This window comes from Coloeus monedula (genome assembly GCF_965178545.1).
Source record: "Coloeus monedula genome assembly, chromosome: Z".
Classification (NCBI taxonomy): domain Eukaryota; kingdom Metazoa; phylum Chordata; class Aves; order Passeriformes; family Corvidae; genus Coloeus; species Coloeus monedula.
In genome coordinates this window covers 43,913,315-43,935,644 of record NC_138822.1, presented here as the reverse complement: position 1 = coordinate 43,935,644, position 22,330 = coordinate 43,913,315, and positions in this window count along the sequence as shown.

Sequence of the window (22,330 nt, the reverse complement as noted above, 5' to 3'; positions counted from 1 at the left end):
TAACACAGCTGTACCTGCTCCTTCTCCCACTGTATCTATCTGTTCACTGACCTTGGTTTTTAGTAACACAGGATAGAACATGGTAACAAACAATTGTATTGAACTTGAAGTAAATAAGGACAATTTTAGATGCAACTCTTTTCTGAGTTACAGATTATTGGGTTATTATTTTGTCAATGTCGGCTAAGAGAGAGGAGAAATTTCACTTCCTAAAATCAAAGTCATGGCTTGGTTTCTGTAGTAGGGGTAGAACTTAATGGAACAGAAACACTCCTTCAGTTTGGAGCAACCCAGGAAAGACATAGTATGTTACAGCCTTTCCTAGCAAATAGTTTTATTTTTCTCCCATCTTCCATTTCCTTTTCTCCACTTTTCTTTTTCCTATCTTCACAATCCATTGGACTTGCTCATCTTTGTCTCACTCTATCCAACTATGCTTCTACTTGACCTGAGACATGGATTGGGATGAGTGTCCCACTGAGCTGATAATGGGTTCTTTAACACACTGGTTTTCCCAATCAGTGACAAATAAATCAGTGGCTCTTCTTTCCCATCTTGTACTTTCTTCATAGTAATGTGCACCAGCACTGTCTCAAGTTAGAAGCAAACCTGATGCACTTCCTTGGTCACAGTTTAAATTTAAGCTCCCTACAGACTGATACATACCCACTGGTGGTATGGCAGTACAGTTGGTATGACACTAAATTGACTTTGACTTTTAATTATTTCACATTTATTAAAATTAAACATCCTGAAAACTTCTAAGGCACACAAGGTATTAATTTTTTAACCCACCTTTTATTTCCCTCTTCATGAGTTTTGCCAACCAGTCACTGTATCCTCATTTTATTGCTGTGATAATATGAAACAGCAATTTAAGTGCGTTTAGCCTTGCCTTGTTTCTAAATATCTGTATATTCAGTTAAATTGTTGAGTCTCCTCTACAGGTGTTTAAACCTAGAAACAGAAGCAAAATCTGAACTACTTACTTGCAATCTTCCCTTTCTCTTCATAGTAACCCACACAGCTGCTCTGTAGCTATATGATGTATAATGAAAAGAGTACAGGTACTCAGTATAATTGAATAGAACCCTTGCATTTACTCTATTGTTATTTTAATTTGGGAGTTATTCAGTGGGTGTGATTGAAGAGATCTTTCTCTTATTATGGACATTTCTTTGTGCAGTATTGGAAGAAATTTTTTATTTATTATTTACTCTTCAATCTGGCAGTAGCATTTCTGTCTGCCAGTGTCAATTACATTGCTCTTGACTGGTGCAGATCAGCAGCCTGTGTGATATCTCTGAAAAGCCAGTGTGTATCACATGTCAGTAGCAGACATATTAATGTTTGAGTTGAGGACTGCAAGTGATGTAACAAGATTAGATGGCACTGATATAAAGGGCTAAATATAAGTCCATGAATAACGAAGAAACTGCTAGGTGACAACTGTCAATTATTTACTGTCCCTGTCCAATGTAATAATAATAGGAGCCTGCACTTTTCCTTTGTGTCTCTTTTACTAGCTTAGTGTTCAATTCCTAGTTTTACAGAGCTAAGAATCGTTCCAAGGCATTTTGCCCTGACCTATTACTAAGTGATTAGCAAAAAAAATGAGCAAGCCATGCTGAACTTTATTCTCTGAAATGCTAGAGGACATAATTTCCTAGAAAGGAATAATTAGTTTCAAAGCCATTTCACTTTATCTTAGTTGTTAACATCACATCCACTTTAGATGCTTTTTCTTTTCTTATACTAAACAACACAGTAGAGAACAACTCTGACATGAAAAGAAAACTAAATGGCATATTTGGGGTTTTTTTTTACTTATTTCTGACAACAACAACTCCATGTTTTTAAATAACTGATAGAATTGAAAGAAAATATGATGTGTCTGAAACTGCAATTGCATGAAGGTATCTGCCACAAACTCATCTCTTCCACAAATAATATGCCAAAGGAAATCCTCGTTTTTCATACATTCATTACAAATACTGCATTATGATTGTGATGCCTTTTAAAATTTCTACAGCAGTTCCACTAGCAGATTAAATATCACCAAATGAACATGAAATACAAAACCACAACTGTAAACTTTTCAGTTTAAATGTATCAGCCCAGTTGCTATTTTTAATAACAACTTTATGCACTGGGATTTACCATGTGTACTTCATAATCAACTTTAAATGACTTCCAGACTTTCAACAGAGCCAGCATCTAAGTGCATATCTCCTGTTGGGAATGATAATTTCATGCACTAGGTGACACTAATAGCTATGGCGTGAAGGCAGTATAGGAGCCCTCTGCTTCTGCATGGCTGACAGTTATCTGGCACACTCATTAGCACCTTTTTGTCAATAAATATTTGTATATTTATCTTCACGGGATTATTTATAAGCCTATATAAACATTTAGTTAGCAGAATAGTTAAGTCTTCGATTTGACACTTATTAATATATGTTTTTTTGTCATTTTTAATAGATGAAACTATTATATTTTAGCATTGAAAGATGTTGCAGCTCTAAGAAATTATTTAGTACTTGAATTCTAAAGGATCTAAAGAGGTACAGAGGATACTCAAAGGACTTCAGGTGGATATACCTTGTATAGCCATCCAGCCTTGTTTTATGTTAGAGAAAAGTACATTTCAGTGTATTTGTGAGGTGCAGATAAGAAAAAAATGAGATCTTCTGGCACCTATCAATAAGGCAGGAAAAAAAGTGCATAACAACAACAGCAGTCTGCCGGGATAACAGATTGGTGCCTACTAGTAAGAGGGCAAGACTCATAATTCACAAGCAATGAAGCCACAAGTGAATTATAAAGGTCTCATCCTCCTTCAATGGAGATAAATGAGTCCGTCTAGTACAACCAACCATATGATCTATTAGGATAGGGGGGTTTTTTTCCATAATCCTTTCTCACATAAAATTTTTTTTGGTGGTTAACACAATAAATAGAGAATAAAAGATATTCTACTCTTTTCTGCACTCTCCTGTTGAGGATCCTCTACTGTGGTGCTGATGTTTAAGGTGTTGATTGTTTTTATTTCTTATTTCCATCTAAAGCTTCATTAAGCTCATCATGTTTAGTAACAGGCATATGTGACAGAACTGTCTTTGGTGAGGGTTTTTTTTTTTCCTTAACTAGTGTATAATTCACTTTCTTGGCTTTTCTTACTATTATTTACTTACTATCACTACACTTGCATCCTCCCACCTCCTGCTCTGCAAGTATGATTTCTTCTCTAGGGGTCACATATTTTTTCCCATGCTTGCTGGAGAGAGGAGGCTAACAGCCTGGCTTTAAAGCAGTAATCTCTTGCTATCCACTGGTGTTTGTCATGCAAGTCTGGAGAGCTGTTAGTTAGATTGTAATTATGCCAAGGACTGAAGCCCTGTTGAGGCAAATAAATTTAAATGTGATCAGTCTTTTAAAAGTCATGATAACTATGGGGTTTTGCATATGGTAACCTCTTAATAAAGTGCATTGCAAGACAGTCCAGCATTTGAATAAGATGAAGCCAAATATCACCCTCAAACTTTCATAGTAATTGTATTTGGTACAATTTGAATGATTTGTTAGATGACTCATTTGTATTACTGGCAAATAGGTCACATAAACTAAGGCATTGGAGTTAAATGGTGGGAGCATGATCTCAGAGAGAGTGAAAACAACACACTGATTCTAAGTAGCAATTAAGATTACAGGCAATGTAAACAGAGATGGCAGCAGCTGAGATCCCACGCTGATTTTTCATTGTACAGTCTTCTTTCAATTGCTTGCCAATTTGACAGTTTTGCCAGGTCCAACTAAAATGTTTGATTCTAAGTGTCTTCCTACAGCAGATTTAAACAAAAAAAAAATTTTTTTTGACACTTCTTCAGCTAACATCTTCCAGTTATTTCTGAGAATCAGCCAAAGTTTAATTGAAATACATGATTACAGTATTTTCATCAACCACTTTGGTGAGAACAGTCTGTCTGTACTCACAGTGGTCTACACATGCAGCACATGAATATTTGTGGCGTTGTTTAGTTTCAGGTATGTCCTGTAGCTGTTCTTATGGAAAGTTACCTACACTGAGATAAAAGACACGTTGTAGTTTCATGTGCTTTATAGAGTTGTGTTAATATTTGCCAGCTAAATTCTCTAGAGACTGGCTACAAAAAGACCCTGCTCCGGCTCCTCAGAGCTCTTCCACGACGTCTGGTGTTCCGTGCATCAGTGATGGCCTCTGCTTGGGTATTGAGATTCAAAATAAGATTTTCTCCCTGGTTACTGCTCTGGGCTGTTCTGTTGCCAGGCACAAAAATTGATCGGAGGGGTTATTTTTCTTAAACCTCAATGCACCCATACTGGTGTTCAGGTAGTGTGAAAGAAAGGAATGTCTCTTCCATTACTTGAAAAGAGTGTTTGGATGAGAGAGACAGTTGAAGGGAAAGAAGCAATTGGGAGAGAGAGAGACAGACAGAGAGAGAGAGGAGAGAGAGCAAGAGAGAGAGAGAGAAGGGTAAGAAGCAAACCCAAAAGAGCAAAACTAGACTAGGGCAGAAATGGGTGAAGCAGGACCTGGAATTAAATGAGATAGCAAAGAGGCATGAAAAATTGGCAAGAAGGAGGTTTAGGATTATGCATAGAGAGAAAGGACAGGAAGAGATATAGAATGTGAGCACTGCTACTGTAAATTAAAGCCTTTGTTTTATGAAGTCTAATGTCAAGCTGAGAGCTTTAATCTCTGTTGTAAGGCTTTACTAAAATCAAGAGAAGGTAAGTTCTTCCTTGAAGAGCTCTTTCTTGAACTATTTATTCTCAATCAAATTGTGACCATGGACAATGCCACTGGCTAGGAATTAGTTGTCTGTGTCACTAGGTTTTTAAGAAGAAAAAAATTAAATTACACAATGTCCAATAGTTTGAATTAATTATTCAATTTTCATTGTAGACTCAATTTTCTTTTCAAAAGAATTTTTTCCCATAAAGGAATATTTACTTATTCTCATTATGTAAGACCTTTCAGAAATGAGCTAATAGAAATCATTAAGAAGCTGGATGTGGTCTTAAACTTCACGTTTACACACCAAAATAGCCTAGCTTCCCCTGAGTGGCAATATATGCTGTTGCCCTGCTTGTTTGTTTATCTCAAGGCAGAGAAGTTATTTATTTTACATTATGCTGGCCTAATGCTTTCCTTACCTTTCCTTTTAAAAACTGAAATAAAAACTGATCTTTGTATAAAATATATATTTAAAAATCAAAATTACTACCCAGACTGAGTGCAAATATTTATTGAATCACGTACAATTTAAATATGCTTCATTGTACTTGGGACAATTTCTGAAACCTCAAAAGCAGCAAAAATCCTATGTTGTAAAAATATCTCCCAAGTGAACTCCCTTGGGCTTTTTGTTTTTGTAGGTTTCAGAGAAAACTCAGAACACAATACTATGAAATCAAGATTAAAAAGGTATTGGTATGCAGTCACATAGAGGAATTAGTCATGAGAAGGCCATATTCCTGCCTTTTACTGATCAGGACTTCACTGTGGAGAGACCTCTGAGAAATTCTTCATTCCATTTACAGTCACTTTTGTTTCAAGCAACCCATGCAGAGTATTTTTCCATACCTGCATGGAAAATCTGATCTTAGTTCTTTTTTAGTGGAAAACTTGAAGTTTTCGAGAACAATCCCATTTTTCCAAAATGATGCTGTTGGCATGAAAATATGCAAAATTCACTAGTTTTGAGCCCTACTGTTTGCCTTCTTAAGTTCTTTGTCCAGCACTGGGCTTGGGTTATAAATGAAGTAAAAACATAAATATAAGCTGGAGCAAAGAGAGGAAAGAGATGGTTTAAAAAAAAGTGTATTTTCTCTGTCTGTCTGCCTAACTCTTACACTGACCCCACCTCCGGGTGGAAAAATATTATTTTCTGACATTATGATTTTTCCTGAAATTTTTTGTGCAGATGAAAATGAGATCAGAAGATATTTTAACCCTGGACCATGGATACTTCTTTTGCTGCTGTGTTCTAACAAGGAGTTTTAATTATTCCTTCTTGAATATACTGATTTTGTCATCAACTCTGAACTTCTTCTTGTTTTACATAAACAATTTCCAGCCATTGGAGTACATTTCCATTTGAAATAAGGAGATTTGAAATAACCAGCATCAGTATTAAGTAAGTAGTGACATAAAAAGACTTAGCTCATAAAGAGGAAAGAAATATCAGGAGTGCTTTAGGAAAAGGAAAGACATAATGAATGATAAATCAGGAATTTTAGATTACCAATAATACAGTACAAGAATTAAGTTGTCGATAAATAGAAATAAATGTAATTATTTAAAATATGTTCCGCTTTGTGGACCTGTTTCTTCTATTTGGCAGTTAGGACAAAGGTCCAGACAGTTTAGACACAGAAATGACTTAGAAATTACACATCCAGAAAATTACACATCTAAGTATACAAGCTGGCAGTGGAAATTTAAACAAAAAGAACCAAAATAAAACCCAAAACACATGCATGCACAAATAAACTACAAACCAATCAACCAAAAAGCCAACCAACCAAACAAAACCCCATAAACCCAGAGAAATATGTTTATAATGTGTGGACAAATGTACAAGTTCTAAATAAATATTAACCTAATCTCTTTAGATGTTAATATCTTCTATAGGCAAAACTGGTTGTTAAATGTCAGAGTACGATTTTTGAAAGACTTCATTATGGGGAAAAACATATTGAAAGCTCATTAAGATTGACTCTTGAGATTGAAGACGTATGAGAATTGACAGGAAACTTAATGTCATGAAACTTGTTTTGCTGAATGACACGGCAGAGTGTCTCAATATGTGTAAGAGAAACTCAAAGAGTAGAAGGTACCTGAAGAATACCAACCCACAAAATTCTCACTTTTTGCTATTCATATGTATTTAGTTGAAAATTGAGATACTTTACATAATCTGTGGATTTTGCTGCACACGTGAAATATTTTTTTCCAGTTTTATTGAAGTGCTTTTTATTCTCATTACTGACTTAAATCTCTAAGTACAATGTTTATACCATGTGGGAGTATACATGGAACTGTGAAGTGTATATGAGACTGTTTGAGTTAAAGGAGAAATTGAACTGGATTAAGTATGTGGGAACAAATTTTTTCAGCTCTGTAATTCTCCTGAAAACAGTTTGAACAAGATGATTTAAGTAATTAAGGATATATTTTCTCATCTTGACATAGTGGGACCTATTCTACCCATAACATTGCCATTTTATCTGACCACTACAGATGCTCTACGGGCTTTTGTGTTAAAAAGAACAGTGTAAATGCAAATGGCTGACTCCCTAAATAAGTGTTCTTGGTTCTTGAAATTCTATCAGCATTTGTTTCTTTCCATAAGTGTCTGGATATCCAATAGTCAAAAATATTTGTAGTTCCTCTAAAGCTGCTCCATTCTTCACTGAATGGAAGAGGAATGATATATCTGAATGTTAGCAGTGTTCTAAGAACTTGGTGCTTCCAAAATACTTTTCTTACATCTTGCCAGTGCTGTGGTGCATATCAGTGCTGTAGGAAATCCAGGAGCTGCTGAAGTCACTTCCCAGAGCAGCAGTGGGAAAAGAATCAAGACCTCTGTATTTAGTAGCTCATTTGAGTGGCTGTCAGGTTATACTGCTCTACTAATTGTTTTGGATATAAAATCAGCAGTTCTCTTGGAAATTAATTAATTCAAAGTTTAAGAAATTTTGGGCTAAGTATTTACACATAGCAAAAATGAACCAGGTGTTCAAGAGCAATTGCCATAACGTAAACACTTCAAAAATAATTAAATGCAAGGCATTCTTAACAAGGATACTAAATCTTTATTACATTTATCAAGGACTAAAGATAATTTCCTATCTGTTTTCTCTTGAAAAGATATGTTCTTGCCACAGACTGTATTCAACTACTTGATTTTAATCTGCCCAATGAAGTATTTTTCAGAAAGGTTTTTCAAATGTCTGATGTGATTTTAGTCTTTATCTTACAAGCTGACTACCTCCTGGTGTACAGCCTTAGAAATATGCCCACACAAGGAGAACCCCAACTCTGCATTTATACCAGGAATGCAGGCTGTAAAATACCTGTAAAGGTAACTCCTTAGTTGTAACCATATACAGAGAAACAAAGTTCTACAGATTTTTGGGCACACATTATTTGTACTCCTTTTTTTCAGTAGGTTTATAAACTAGAAAACAATTTTTACCCACTTCTATTCAAAAATTACTAGTCTTCTTTCCTAAATTCTTCAATTAAAGCTGACAGTGTAAGGAATGATTACATGGAGTAGCCAGCTTGACAAGCAATAATCTTTCAAACTGTCATTTTATAGAGCAGAAAATCTAAAGATCATGAATGTGGCTTAGTAATGTTGTTTCCCTTTTTAATTTTGGGTTATTATTTTTACAATTTTTTTTCTTGGAAATCTTGACCTACCGTGGTGAAACTCTTGCTCTGACTCTGCCTCACACACTGGATTTCCTTAGGAGCAAGACATTTCTCTTACGTTGCCAATTCCATAGATTTCTGTTTCTCTAATTTAGGACAGAAGTGCAGTAATTTTTTACTCAGCTTTTACTTGTTGTTTGCATTCGGTATAAGTCTGGTCATCACCACTGTGGGAAGATAAATATTTCTGAAGAGTAGAAAAAGCAAAGCAAAGCAGAATTTTAAATATATAATGGTTCATCATGTGTCCCCATGTTAATATGATAGACAAGTGATTTGACAAAATGTGACAAAAGGGTAGGTACTGTTCCAGTCATGAAATGCATCCCTTTGCCTTGTAACTCCCAGCATGACTTGAGGAATGTGCAGATAAGTACTGAGTTCTTTTAACTTCCTGTTTAACCTTTTGCTTTGGTGAACAGATTACTCAATGATGTGCCTTTATATCCCTAGTGACTACAAAACCACTTCAAAAAATGGATAAAATTAGGAAATTCAAAGTCTTCTGAATGCCAATGACTTGAGGAAATAGCCAATCTGCCCTTGTCTCTTCTGGATAGATATTTTAATGTGACACTCAGAGTTACGCAACTATTCATGAAAGAGGAGTCAAATAGAAATAAAAAGCCCAGCTCTTCTTTCCTGTGAAAGCTTGGTGACAAACAGCTATTAGTTTACCATCAAAAGTCTCCTAGATAGGAGACTTTGCTTATGCTGGAGACATTTTTAATTTAACATTTTGTAGTGCTTTGGTCCAAGATACTCATTACTGTTTACCTTCTGTGAGATAAGAATTAGGAGAAACGCAAAGCAGGCACCAAACTTAAAAGAATATAAAGTTTATTAACAGACCTAAAAGAAGAAAAAAAAATACCACACCTTCAGAACTCTTCTCCTCCCCCACCTTTCTCCCTTCTCCCACTGACAATGTAAAAAGACAACCCTTAAGATGTTCAGTCCATTTACCACTTCCGTAATAACCTTGTTCAGTCCATTTAGGAAGAGGAGTCTCTCTTGCCCATGCTATGAAAACATTATCACAACGAGACAGCCGCCCACTTCCAAATATTGTTCAGTCCATTTAGGAAGAGGAGTCTCTCTGCTCGCATGTGAGTCCCTTCCCCCAACTTGCAGCTTTTCCCACAACTGCTTTTGAGGGTCCACTCTTGAAGGTTTTTGGGGTACAATTTTAAGGTTGAACTATTCAAAAACAAAAGTTCTCTTCACCCATCTCTGGGAGCATTTCATCTCTAAGAACAGAGGCCCTTGTCCTTCCCTGGGAGCAAAGGGTCTTCCTCAGCTTCATCTTTAGGACTATCTCTGGTCCATCTCTAGGAACTGAGGTTTCTCCTTTCCCATTTGGAGCAAAAGCCCTCATTGCTTTCATCTCTCCCTGTCCAAACTTCTCATGAAATTACAGCTGCGTCAGCATCTGCCTATCTCAGCGCAGGTGCTTTTGCTTCATAAGTTGAACACTCCACCCCCCATATCTTCAGGAAATTACAACGGGATACTCTGACATATCATAGTTTCACAACAGAATTTCAGCTTTAAGCATCTCCTCTTTCTCTTCCCTCAGATTTTCAGCTCTTCACAGCACTAAAAGGGTTAATCTCACCTCGGCCTTGCATCTGGAATGTGGCTTATCACAGTGGAAGGTGGGGGGGGGGCGGGAGCCGAGCCGCTCCGGTTGCCCACAGCAGGGCTGTAAGGGGGTTCCATGGCTGGAACAGGTCCATGGCTCCAGGATGGCCGTGGCCCAGCCTGGCCTGGCCCAAGCAGGGCCTGGGCCGGGCCCACTGGCCCCCACACGGGGCCCGCAGCCACCTGTCCCAGCACCAGAAACGAGAGAAAGTCTGCCTCAGGGTTTCTATTCTTAAGTGTGGATCACAGAGGTGGTCACAATTTTAAGTGTCTCAAAGAGCTGTCCATATTCAAACTGGCCAGCTGATAGGTTCTGTCAAGTCATAGAGGAAGCTGTAAGCACCCCTTTGCAAGCCGGGACTATGCTTGCTAACCTATGACACATTTATTTTGGCACAAATCAATACAAGAGAAACTGGGGAACAGAAGTTCCAAATCTTGACCTACAATAAGATTTTTCTCTAATTTTCTTTGAAGGTTTGGGTCACTTGTTGCTTAATTCCAGCACTCACTCCTTTCACTGATGTTAATGACTTCAGGCTGTTGTGGTCTGGTCAGTTGTTCAAATAAAACTGTTGAGACTTCATTTCTAAATGTCAGTTAGCCACATAACACCCAGAACAAAATTTAAGACTATTAGTTTCAATGCCGCCCTTTTTGAAGAGTGTATAAAAAGATTCAAAATGGCTGTAATGCTTAAAGCAAATTATCACATAACTGATCTGTGTATATTACTGCGTGTCATGCTTTTGCTCAGATACCACAGTGAAAGGTGCCCTGAAATGGAAATAGATAGATGTCATTCAGGCATGACAAAATACACGTGTAATAAATCATCACGGCCTTGGCCAGCGGCACCAGTGAAGAGGTTTTTCTGTTAAGCTGAATGGTACTATTAAGCCTGTGGTGGGTGTGACCCGTAACAGAAGACCTCAGTCTACTAAAACTTTTGGGTTTTAAGATCTTCTAATGTTACATGAAGTTTGCTACACATTTCCAAACTTAGATATTGCACCAAGTTTAGACACTTCATAAAACCATTTTAGCGTTTCCTAGAATTGCATGATATTTTTCTGTGTGGCTATATTAATCAGGTTACATTTTATAATTTATAGATGCATAAAATATATAATGTATACTTTTTTAAAGTTCCAATCTATGCATTTTTTATTCTAAATGAGCTTCAATTATACACTCTGGTGTTTGCCTAACTTCTGTGAATTTTGTGCAAGGACTCATTTTTATATTTGTGGTTTGCATTGCTATCTAAGGAAACTTATTTGTTGTAGAAATTATGCATTTGGCTTTGTCTTCTTTCTTTCCATCTCTACTTTTGGAGTTCAAGATCACATGAAAAGGGGAATTGGGAAAATTCAAGGGTAAGAGAGTATCTGCAAGGGTAAATAGCAAAGATTTTCAAATTTCTGTTTCTACTTTCCTGGATGAAGAGAGTCTGACAGGATGTTGCACACCTGCTCTGCCTTTATCCTTCTTTTCTTTAAATCTTTACACACTATTTACATTGACTTTTTTAATACAAGCACATAAAATCCAAAGTAGTATAGGAAAAAGACAAGCTTGTTTGCAGTTAAATAGACGTTACCCTAGCCAAGCAACTTTACAGGGGTGGAAATAAATTTACTGAGCTTTTGTTTCTGAGGCTTGATATGCAAGGTAATGAAAATCACACATGAATAAGTGGGTTTATGTTACGGTGAAGTAAATACCTAAAAGAAGGAGCAAGTGATACATCTGACAATGAATGTTACAATAGGGAAAGTATCTGTGATTCTTTACCTGTGACAATTCACTAAGTTTTGCTATTCCTTGTACAGACTAGGAAAATGTTAACTCCTTTTTGGACACTAATTTACATTGCTTTACAGCAAACTTGGACACATTTCTTTGAAGGTGTCCTGTGTTCACCTAAATATCAACTATCTAGCAACATTTTTAAGATTCAAGTACTCATAAAGGTGTGCTGCTGCATACGTGCATGCATAGACATGAATGCATCTTCATATAAGCTTGTACATCTCTGTGGGTTTTTTCTCTTTTTCTTGCTTGATTTATTAAGAGGCCATTCCTTCAATCCAAGAGAGGCTTGGTTTATTCTAACGAGTATAAAAGTAATATTGATAAATCAGGAAACGTACTCTGCTTTTTGTGGCTTTAAGAAGGCATATAATGTTATTAGTGCCTATTGCATTGAATAAAGAAACTTCCAGAGCTGATTGTCTCCAAAACTTTACAATGAGTTGTTAGGCACAGGCCTAGCTTGAATAACAATGTAATTTAAATGCCATAACATAAATAACAAATATTTAATATTAGCATAGTAAAATAGATTTTGTTCATGTTTTTAAATTGGGGAATTTTACTTCCTTGGTAAGCAACTATGTAATGTTCCCAACTATTGTAGTTCAAGTGCAAAAATCAATCTGGTCTACCAATATGAATAAAATTGAAACCTTTGGATGTATTTTTACCACAATTCTACTTCCTAGTTCTGTGCGTGTATATATCTGTAATACAGACCCCACCAATTTTCTTTTTTCATGCAGATGATTAAAGAAGGGCTGGGCAATACTGTCAGTTTCAGAGGAGTCTGCCATTACTGAATTATAAGCAGATTTAATTATTCTATCACAAAAAGCTAGGAGAGAAAAATAAATACAGCTACTGCAGACAGAAACTCTGCAACTCTAATTGCCAGAGCACACTAAGAGCTTTCAAATAGTAAGTCCTTAAATAATAAATTGATATGGGAGAGAATAATGACACCCAGGTGTGAAACCTTAACCTGAGAGTAGTGCTGCATACTCAATGACATAATTGCCTCTATTACCATATTCTAGTCTATCATGGGCTTTTGAGTCATAGAAACTGGATTGAAATGAAAGACAAAATATGTTCAAACCACAGGTGAGATTTGAAGTAGAAATATATAATAAAACCCAGGTAACTAAATTGCTACTTGAGTTTTGAAAGTAGGCTAGGTATTATGTGAAAAATTATATTTAAATGCTATTCACAGCCTGACTTGCTCCCACAAAAGCAAGGGTTAAGAAAATTCACATTGGGAACAAAAAGAGCCTTTTAACAAAGGTTCTCAAAAACGCAGTAGATTTTTCTCATTTCATTACGAAAAGCCTTCTTGTTCCCAGGTACATTTTTTTCCATGCAATAGCTAAGTCTGTTAATCAATCTAAAAAATATGAGCCTGTGTAAAGTGAGTACTGCATTTTCATGTATATTTTATACTTTTTTCTGTGTGGTGTTCAATGTAACAGAACATGGAAAGGAACTCTTTCATTACGTAGACCTCATCACATCTCAACACTGATAGAGATGTTAACTCACCAGTTGCCATTCCTCCCTAATGGCATCTTCTGGAAGGAACATACCCAGAAGAAGCAGGATTGGGGAAAGGTGTTATCATACTTGCCCTGTTGAGGCAAATTCTATCCAAATAAAGTACATTAGCAACAAAGAGAGCTGATTCTGATGTTTCTGTGGACATAACTAGCTGCAGGTGTTTTCTGTCATACCTACAAATGAGGCCACAAAAAGAAGTGCATGAAAATTTTGGTGAGTAAGAACTTGACATTTGAAGTGCACCAGAATTTTAATCTAAGAGCTATGACAGCTTTCACGTTCTGCTGGAGGGTCAAAACTACAGAAATAATGCAAATTCCCCCACTCCCCAGGAGACACAGTTTTAGATTGCTAAAAATACCTGTGAATATTACTGAAAAGCTGATAGTTACTGTCAATGTTGTATCTGTACTGTAGAAACTCCTGTTGCTATTAAATACAGCTTAAGTGTGCAACCAACGGGTGATCCTTGTTTTCAGAAATGTTTTTATGTATTGATTTGATATACATCTCCCCTGTCCCCATAATGGTTTGTCAGAGGGTTTTGGAACTTAAGATCTGGATTCTTAGAGTAAAAGATATGACAACCCTATGCCCATGGGCCTTCCCTCACTGAAGCAAGAGGTTTAAAAAGTTTCTTTCTGCCCCTACTGGTACAGGACCACTCCTGGTTGCAAGTTCTGCTATTGCTATGGTTAGGAAGTTTTAGGTCATGTGTTTTAAGACATAGTTGTTCTACAGAAGGAAACAGAGGGTTCAAGAACATCCTTGCGCATCACTGGCCGAAGTGTGAGCTGGAGGTGTTACTGAAGACACGGAATGAATTTAGTTGTTCGCTGGACTCTGAAGGAAACAGCGGCTATATCCTATAGGTGTTCTGCTCTGGCAGTCTCTCTGGTTTCTCATCTTGTGTCATAGTGAGGCTCAGAAAAAACACTGGTTCCTTTTGTTGTCTTAAGAATTTCTGTGTTTCCAAGGGTTCCTGCAGATGAAGGTGCTGGGGAAGAGATGATGTTATTCTTGTAATGATTATACTACATGAAGGAATATGTTATAGTTAAGCCCCACTGAGTTTAGCAATCTTTTACGGCTTAGGTTCTCTTAATCTGTTCAGCTGAGTCCTGAATACAAAATTCCAGACCTGCTCTGGAGACTATTCTTCTCACTTCCTGCAATTTAGGCGTCTGTCTTTACCTTCTAGCTTCCTTGCTCAGGTTCCTGTTATACTCTTCCTTTTGTTCCTACTGTAGATAAGAAGCACAGACCAAGAAAGGACCCTTTGAGTACAAGAGTATTTCATTATTCAATGTATTGTGGTGCAGAGTTTTCAGCATTAGTTGTGTTCATCATGACATTCCAATTTGTAAAGGAGTTGATAAATACCTTGCCTATTTCAGTACAGGCTGGATAAATGATGTAGTCAAAGGATTTAATTGTTAAGTGGCTTCTGGGTTTGGGCTAGATTTCCAGTACAAGAAAAAATTATTTATAAAAGATGGATGCTGTGAAAACATATTCTGTTCTTGGTTACCCTTTTAATGGGACAGTGGGAGTTCTGTGTATTCAAGAGAGGAGTGCAGCCTTCAGGGTTTTTTTTTCCAAATATTAGAAGCTCAGGGCCATGTGCAAAGTTGCATGCATAATTACACATTTAATCTGAATGCACATTTACTGTGATTGCAAATGCAAATCAGGCTGTGTGCATGGAAATAGTCAGCTGAGTTTCAATACCTGAAAATCACATGAAGTCACAGTAATTGTGCATGCAGATTAAGCACACAGTTGGGTATATATTTTTGCAAGTGGCCTTTTGCTTCAATGCTTTGAAAACGAGACCCTCTGAGCTAGTCATTAATGGGTGTTCCTTGTTATTTTCTTTTTCTAATGGCACTGCCAAAATTAGTGTACAACACATAGAGTAGATCTTGCATTCATTATTCTATAATTTGAACTTTATCAGAGATGATTTCCAACATCTTTGTTGGGAAGAATGGCTTTTTATATCTGGGGCACATTTCCAAGGAGAGTATCTGGGTGAGAAAAAAATACAGTAATACTGGAGTCTTTCACATCTAACTCATTTAGTTCTTCTATAGTTTCTTTTCATGGCTATGTTTGTGTATATATTTAACCCAAAAATAGTTCTTTTATGTACAAGATAATAGAAAATGTTCCCCATTTCATGTGACAGCAACCTGATCTGGAACAAAAAGTTGGAAATCTGTACAGCAAAACCAAATGAATTTATCAATATGGAAACAAGACAATAGCCAAATAGAAGGAAAAACATTATATATAAAGGATGATCTGATTTCTATTTTCAAATATTTTCTTAAACATGGAAGAAACATAAATTCTTCTTACTATTTTCTATTTCTTCACTCTGTTTTCATTATTAATTGACCATAATCTGACATTTAAAAAAAAAAATAATTCAAGGTGGGTTGGCTGATTCTTACTCGCTTTCAAAAGAACTCTCTACCCTGAACTGTTAAAAGGATGAAAAAGAAAAATTTGAAAGACAAAGAATAAAACTTCATTTTGAAATAGAAATTATTAAATATTTCCCTTCCCCTCCCCTCCATAGAAGACCAAAGAATATTGAATAAAGAAAGACCTAAGCAAGAACCAGATCAGTGTAACTTGAAACAAGTTATCAAACTGTCCATAAACATCTGAAAAATAACTTGGAGATTACTAGAAGACTCAGACATTTGATATGTTCATCAGAAACAAAGTTAGTCAAAGCCAGGCAAAGCCTTCTTGCAAGACAGTAACAGGATTTTGGTATGGTAAAGGTAATAATAAAAATACTAAGGTAATCAATAATAACAGCAACACTAATTTCATATAGAAATGTGTGATTAACTGATTAGCTAAATTGGGAAGTACTGTTCTGATACCAGTAAAATGGTATGAATATGGGAAATAACACTTATTCAGAGGGAACTTACCATTGTTCACAGCTGAAAGGAAGGAATTTTCCAAGTGTGGCATTTTAGAAAGAGGCAGTGATGTAGCTGAACATTTCCAGTCCTTTCCAGTCCTGTCTTTTATTGTACCCCCAAAATAATAGACAAATCAAAACATTTTATTTCATCAAAACCAAATAGAAAAATTGAAATGATTAATTTTGACATATCCACATATAAAGCTTAATTGTAATTGACATGTTCCACTTGGGGAAAAAAAAAGCCAAGTTGACAAAACTTCTTCTGATGTAAAACTGTTCCATCAAAGGTGTTTTAACTGGTTGTAATTTTCAGCAAACATGAAGCCATTACTTGAAATGCTTTTAAAAATCTTGCTGATAACCGCTGAAGACAGGCTGGAAAATAATATCTGTCTCTCAGGCTAATGACAGCCCCTGCAGCTTGGTCTTTATGCAAATGAATTCAAGACTGTAGATACCAGGATGTGACCCTCTATGTGCCCAGACAGAGGTCTTCTGCCTTTCAGGGGCTGCTGATCTGTCGTCTGCTGCTAGTATCAGCTACCTATGCAAAGTTCAAAAAGGAAAAATTTATATAGCTTAAAGAAAGCAGGATTGGGAGAAACTGTTGAATGAATGTGATTTTGGAAAGGTCTGAAAGTACTGTCTTAATAGTTTGAGAATTATACTAATCAAAGAACCCATTTATTGTTCAAAGGAAATTATTTTCTATTATTACTTCTGAGGAGTATTAATCTTTTGATAGAAGGCTTTTTCTGTGTCCTCTGCTTTGGGTGGGAAGAAAACTCATTCTGTTAGGGGATTTAGGCCATAAGAAAATACGTGACCCCAGATACAGGACACAGTGAAGAAGACTCTCTTTTATCCTCAACAGTTCAGAGAAGGGTTCTTCTGCCCCACAGTGATTCTGCATCTACACCTGCTTAGCATATATATATACACACACCAGAACTATCAGGTTTCCACAGCACACTTTGAATTATGAGGTGTAAGCAGTAAATTATCAGGAAACACTGATAAATTGTCGTAGATTTCTTTGGGTAAGAAGATTATGTACAGGTATTGAAACCAGATTAAAGAATGCCAAGACCTGGAGTGAGGACCTGAATTTTTAGTGTTGAAGAGAAAGCAAAAGGCCAACTAAAATATCTTTTTATGCAGGGAAGTAAAGGAAAGGTGGCAGAAGTTATGTTTACAGTAGGTAATGTATCGGTCATTTGCTGGAAATAGTTAACAAAGATTATGAAGAGTTTTCTCTCCTTACCAAAAGACTGATCCCGTCTTAAATTATTGAAAGTAATTCAAATGTACTTCATGTCAAAGAGTGATATATGGAACCTGTAAAACTCCTGAACTTCCCTTTACACATAATGAGAAAATAATTGAATAAAACTGCTGGTGAGAGCTCTGTGACAAGGTATTCCTCAGGCTAACCTGTATTGTAATGTTGTGATGATTTTTGGTGTTCTAAGGTTGTAACTTTCTCAGAAATTGCTATTATTTTGATTCAACGTGGGATAAATTTCCATATGCTTTTCTCCTACTTCCAAAGTCCTTTTCAGGAATAAACCTCTTGTAGGTTATGTTCCTTTTTCTCACTCTAACAGGTTGGCTTTTGAAAGTTCTGTTTTCTTAGTCATTTAGGCATAACATCGTTATGTAAAATAACAGTATTTTCATTGAACGGGTGATTACGGGGGAGAAAGAGGAGAAGAAATAGTTTGGCAACTTGATATAGATGTCCATATAGACACAGATATAGATATAGATATAGATATAGATATAGATATAGATATAGACCAAAAAAAAATAGAAGTGTCAAAAAAAGATAAGAGAAGTACAAGATGATAAGGGTTTTCAAAGTGTCCTGTTGGGAGGAGCTGGAGTCTCCATATCCCTGGACAATCTTTTCATATAATCCCCAGAATGTGTGATTCACTTCCTCCCACAATCAAGATTTGATTTCCCATCAGTTCCAGAGCCAGCACAGCCTGGAAAATTATACAGCTCCTACACAGAGACTGTGTTTGAACTGCTGGAGAGTACCATCTCCTCTTCTACCTGGACAACATCCCTGTGTTCTAGAAGACAACCTTATACCAGAGGTGACTGCTCTGCCTCCTCTCTTCTACATTTTCGAGTTGGATTTTTCTTTTTTTTTTTATTCTAGTTGTGTTTTCACTGTTAAGTCTTTCAGATGTTTCAGGTATAAAAATAACTGGCACTTAAGTATCTTCTAGCTCCTAAATGGGACATAAAGACTTTTGGTCAGATATCTGGCTAACACTTAGATGTTTTCATGGTTCTAGGAAGTCATATTTTGGCAGAATCTGGAATAATTTGATTAAAATCCATATTCTTTTAATGAAAAATATTTTTAAAACAATCTAAAGAGTAATTCAAGTATTTTGAAACAAGATTTTGGTTTAAGCCCAGGCAAAAACTAGAAGCACAGCCACTCTCTGTCTCCTCCCTAGTGGGATGGGGAAGTTCATTAGAAGGGTAAAAGGAAGCAGATTTGGGGGTTGAGATAATGATGGTTTAGGTAGGTAAAACAAAAGCTGTGAATTCAAGCAACACAAAACAAGGACTTACTTCACCATTTCCCATGGGCAGGCAGGTATTCAGCCATCCCCAGGAAAGGAGGGTTCCATCACATGTAGTGTTGACTTGGGAAGAAAAATGCCATAACTTCAAGCATCACCTCTGTTGGGATCCCTTCCCCCCTGCTGTGGGGTCCTGGGAGAGGGGCCGCGGGGGGAAGGCACAGGGTTTCCCTGCCCCTGCTCAGCCTCGTTCCCATGGGTTGGTTTGTGTTCCCTTGCACGGGCAAGGACCCTCGGGTCCCGTGATTGCCTCAGTTCCTCAGCAGAACCCGGCCATCCAGCTGGAGAAATAAACATCTCTGAAACATCTATCAAGAATCGGCCTGTATATATTTCTTTTCCATGGCCTCCTTGTTTGATACACGCATGTTACAGTATCCGCACCTTTAACAAATGGTAGAGAATTGCGAGCAGAACAATCCCCGATCCCTAGGCGAGTGATTTGTGAGTAAACTCTAGAAACTCCAGACTTCTGTTCTTGGTTTTGCTTTGCTATTCCATATCTAAACTATGGAGGAACCGTGGAAAGACTCCTGGCTCTCAGAGCCACATATGGACATTTATCTTAAACTTGAAAAGATTCTTGAACAACTATTTGTAAATTTTAGCTTAATTCAAGCTCAAAAGGAACTGAAACACTTCCTGGCATGGTTGTTTAAGAACTTTTTCTGTTTCTTGGGATTTAATTCTTACCAAAGACTTTTGGAATACTGTTTGGACACAGTTAATTTTTGAGTCAAAATATATGCCGATGGAAGAATATTTTCATGAATATTATTTCATTACCGAGACTGTTGAGCAATGTCAGCTGTGTCTTGGCAAAGGGAAGCGTGCCTCAGAGTCTGTGTGACCCAGACTCTGTGGACCGAGTGCTCTCCGAGCAGCAGCGAGGCAGTTCCCGCGTGCAGGCAGAGCAGGGTGAGCTGCAGTGTCAGTGGCGGAGCGAGGCGCGGCGGGAGCGGCGCAACCCAGCAGTGCCTGCCCAGCCCCGCGCAGCGCGTGGTGGAGCGAGCCCCGGGAACGCCCGACCGAGGGGTGGTGCACAGGAGGTGGCTGGCAGCGGTGGCAGTGGAGCAGAGCCATGCCTAGCTGAAACGCGCTCTGGAGCAGGGTGCGAGGGGGTCATCACTCGGGGCCCCGGCCGAGACATGCGTGCAGTGCCAGGCAGCAGCAATGCAGCTGAGAGCAGAGGCAGCGGAGCACAGAGAGATGAGCAGCACAGCCCAGCCCGGCCCACGCAGCCCCAAATGCAACCCCAGGAAGAGCGTGCAGGCACGAGCAGCCCCGACAATTCCAACACGGGAGCAAGCGAAAGCAAAAGAGAAAGCAAAAACGTAGGGAGACAGAAAACAGCAGCCACTCAGAAAAAGGAAAAAATCACCATAGCTAAGGTTTTAGGAATAGTAAAATGATATAATGTTAAACAAAATTATGGTTTTATAATGAGATGTGACAACCAGCAAGACATATTTGTTCATAGAACTGCTATTAAAAAGAATAACCCTGAAAAATGCATCCCAAGCTTGGGAGGTGGAGAGGTGGTGGAATTCAAAATTGTGCAAAGTAGAAAAGGGTTACAAGCAGCAGAAGTCACTGGGCCTGATGGTTTTTCTGTAAAGGGCAGTATATATCCTAAAAATCATAGTCATGTTAGACAATATCTCCATTATAAGCCCCCCCTACAGTCTCCCTTTCCTAATCCCACCTTTCCCCTTTTACCCTCTACCCAATATGAACCCGTTCCTAAATTTACCCCATCCCCAGTTTATTCCTAATCCATTTTTCACGCCATGGCTTCCCTATACAATTCCCTTTCCCTACAACTCCTCCCCAATGCCGAGGGGGGGATGAAAAGGGGAGGGAAGAAATTAAACCCTCTCCTGCCTCAGTTTCCCCACAAAGCATGCCCGGAAAGTCCTGTCTCCCTTCTGTCAGCCTTAAGATGTTCCAGAGAATCTGTTTGGACATTTAAAGACTCAGGAGGGTGGCTTGTTTTGTTTTAAAACTGTTCTTGTTATGTTTATCCAGTTGTTTTCAATGTTAAGTTTTAAATCTCTTTTGTTTAAAATAAACGGGTGAAATGTTGGGGTCCCTTCCCGCCCCTGCCATGGGATCCTGGGAGAGGGGCCCTGGAGAGAGACACAGGGTTTCCCTGCCCCTGGTCAGCCTCGTTCCCCATTGGTTGTCTTGTGTTCCCCTGCGCGGGGAAGGACCCTCAGGTCCCATGATTGCCTCAGTTCCTTGGCACATCCTCAGCCATGTGGCTGGAGAAATAAACATCTCTCTGAAACATCTATCAGGAATCGGTACATATATATTTCTTTTCCACCAGCCTCCTTGTTTGATACGCATGTTACAGTATCCGCACTGTAACACACCTCTTCCTCTTTCTTATTGCTAAGCATGATGCCACATATTACCATATATCCCTTAATTCCGTTGAAGTCAGCTGTGCCAGGTGTGCCTCCTTCCCGCTGATGGTGCATTCCCAGCCTGTTCACAGTCTGAGAAGCAGAAAAGGCCTTGATGCAATGTAAGCGCTGCTCAGCAGCAAATAAAATATTTCCTATGAAAGTGTTTTCTGAATGGAAACGAATTGTTCCCCAAATCAAAATTCTCTACAGGAAAACTTCCATTTTAACAGTAAAAAAATTTCATGTGGGAAATCATTGTGATTTTTTCCCCAAAATGTACAACATGTAACACAATCTGCCTAGTCTGCAGGGAAGCTGAATACAAATGAAAATGAAAATAGAAGTCCTGTGATGTCCCTAAGCAGATTACAGTAAAATATTTTGAATTTGGAATGCTAAAATATTCTGTCTTGATCTCAAATGCTGAAATGAAATTTGGGTAGTTTGAATTTTCATTATGATTCAAAACAAAGTCAAATATTTTTCTTGAGAGCAAGAGAAATTACATGACATCAGACAAGGGCTGATGGATAGAAAACAACAAGGGTAAAGGAACTAGGAGGCAAACTTGGTATTAATTTTTGTTGTTGGATGCATTAAAAGGCCATAATGTCATGCTGGGAAGCCTGAAGAATTGTTTCAAAAATTGAAGGTGGTAATCTAATTATCTGGTAGTATTTTTGAGGGTGTTTTTCCTCTGGGAAGGAAATACAGAACTGGAAATAAATGCATACAAAGTAAATAAATTTAAAAGAATTTATAAAATACTTCTATAAAAACAAAGCTTTGAACAATGTCAGATGAATATTGCCTGTAAATATTAGAAAGTGAAGCTATGCTTTCATCTCCA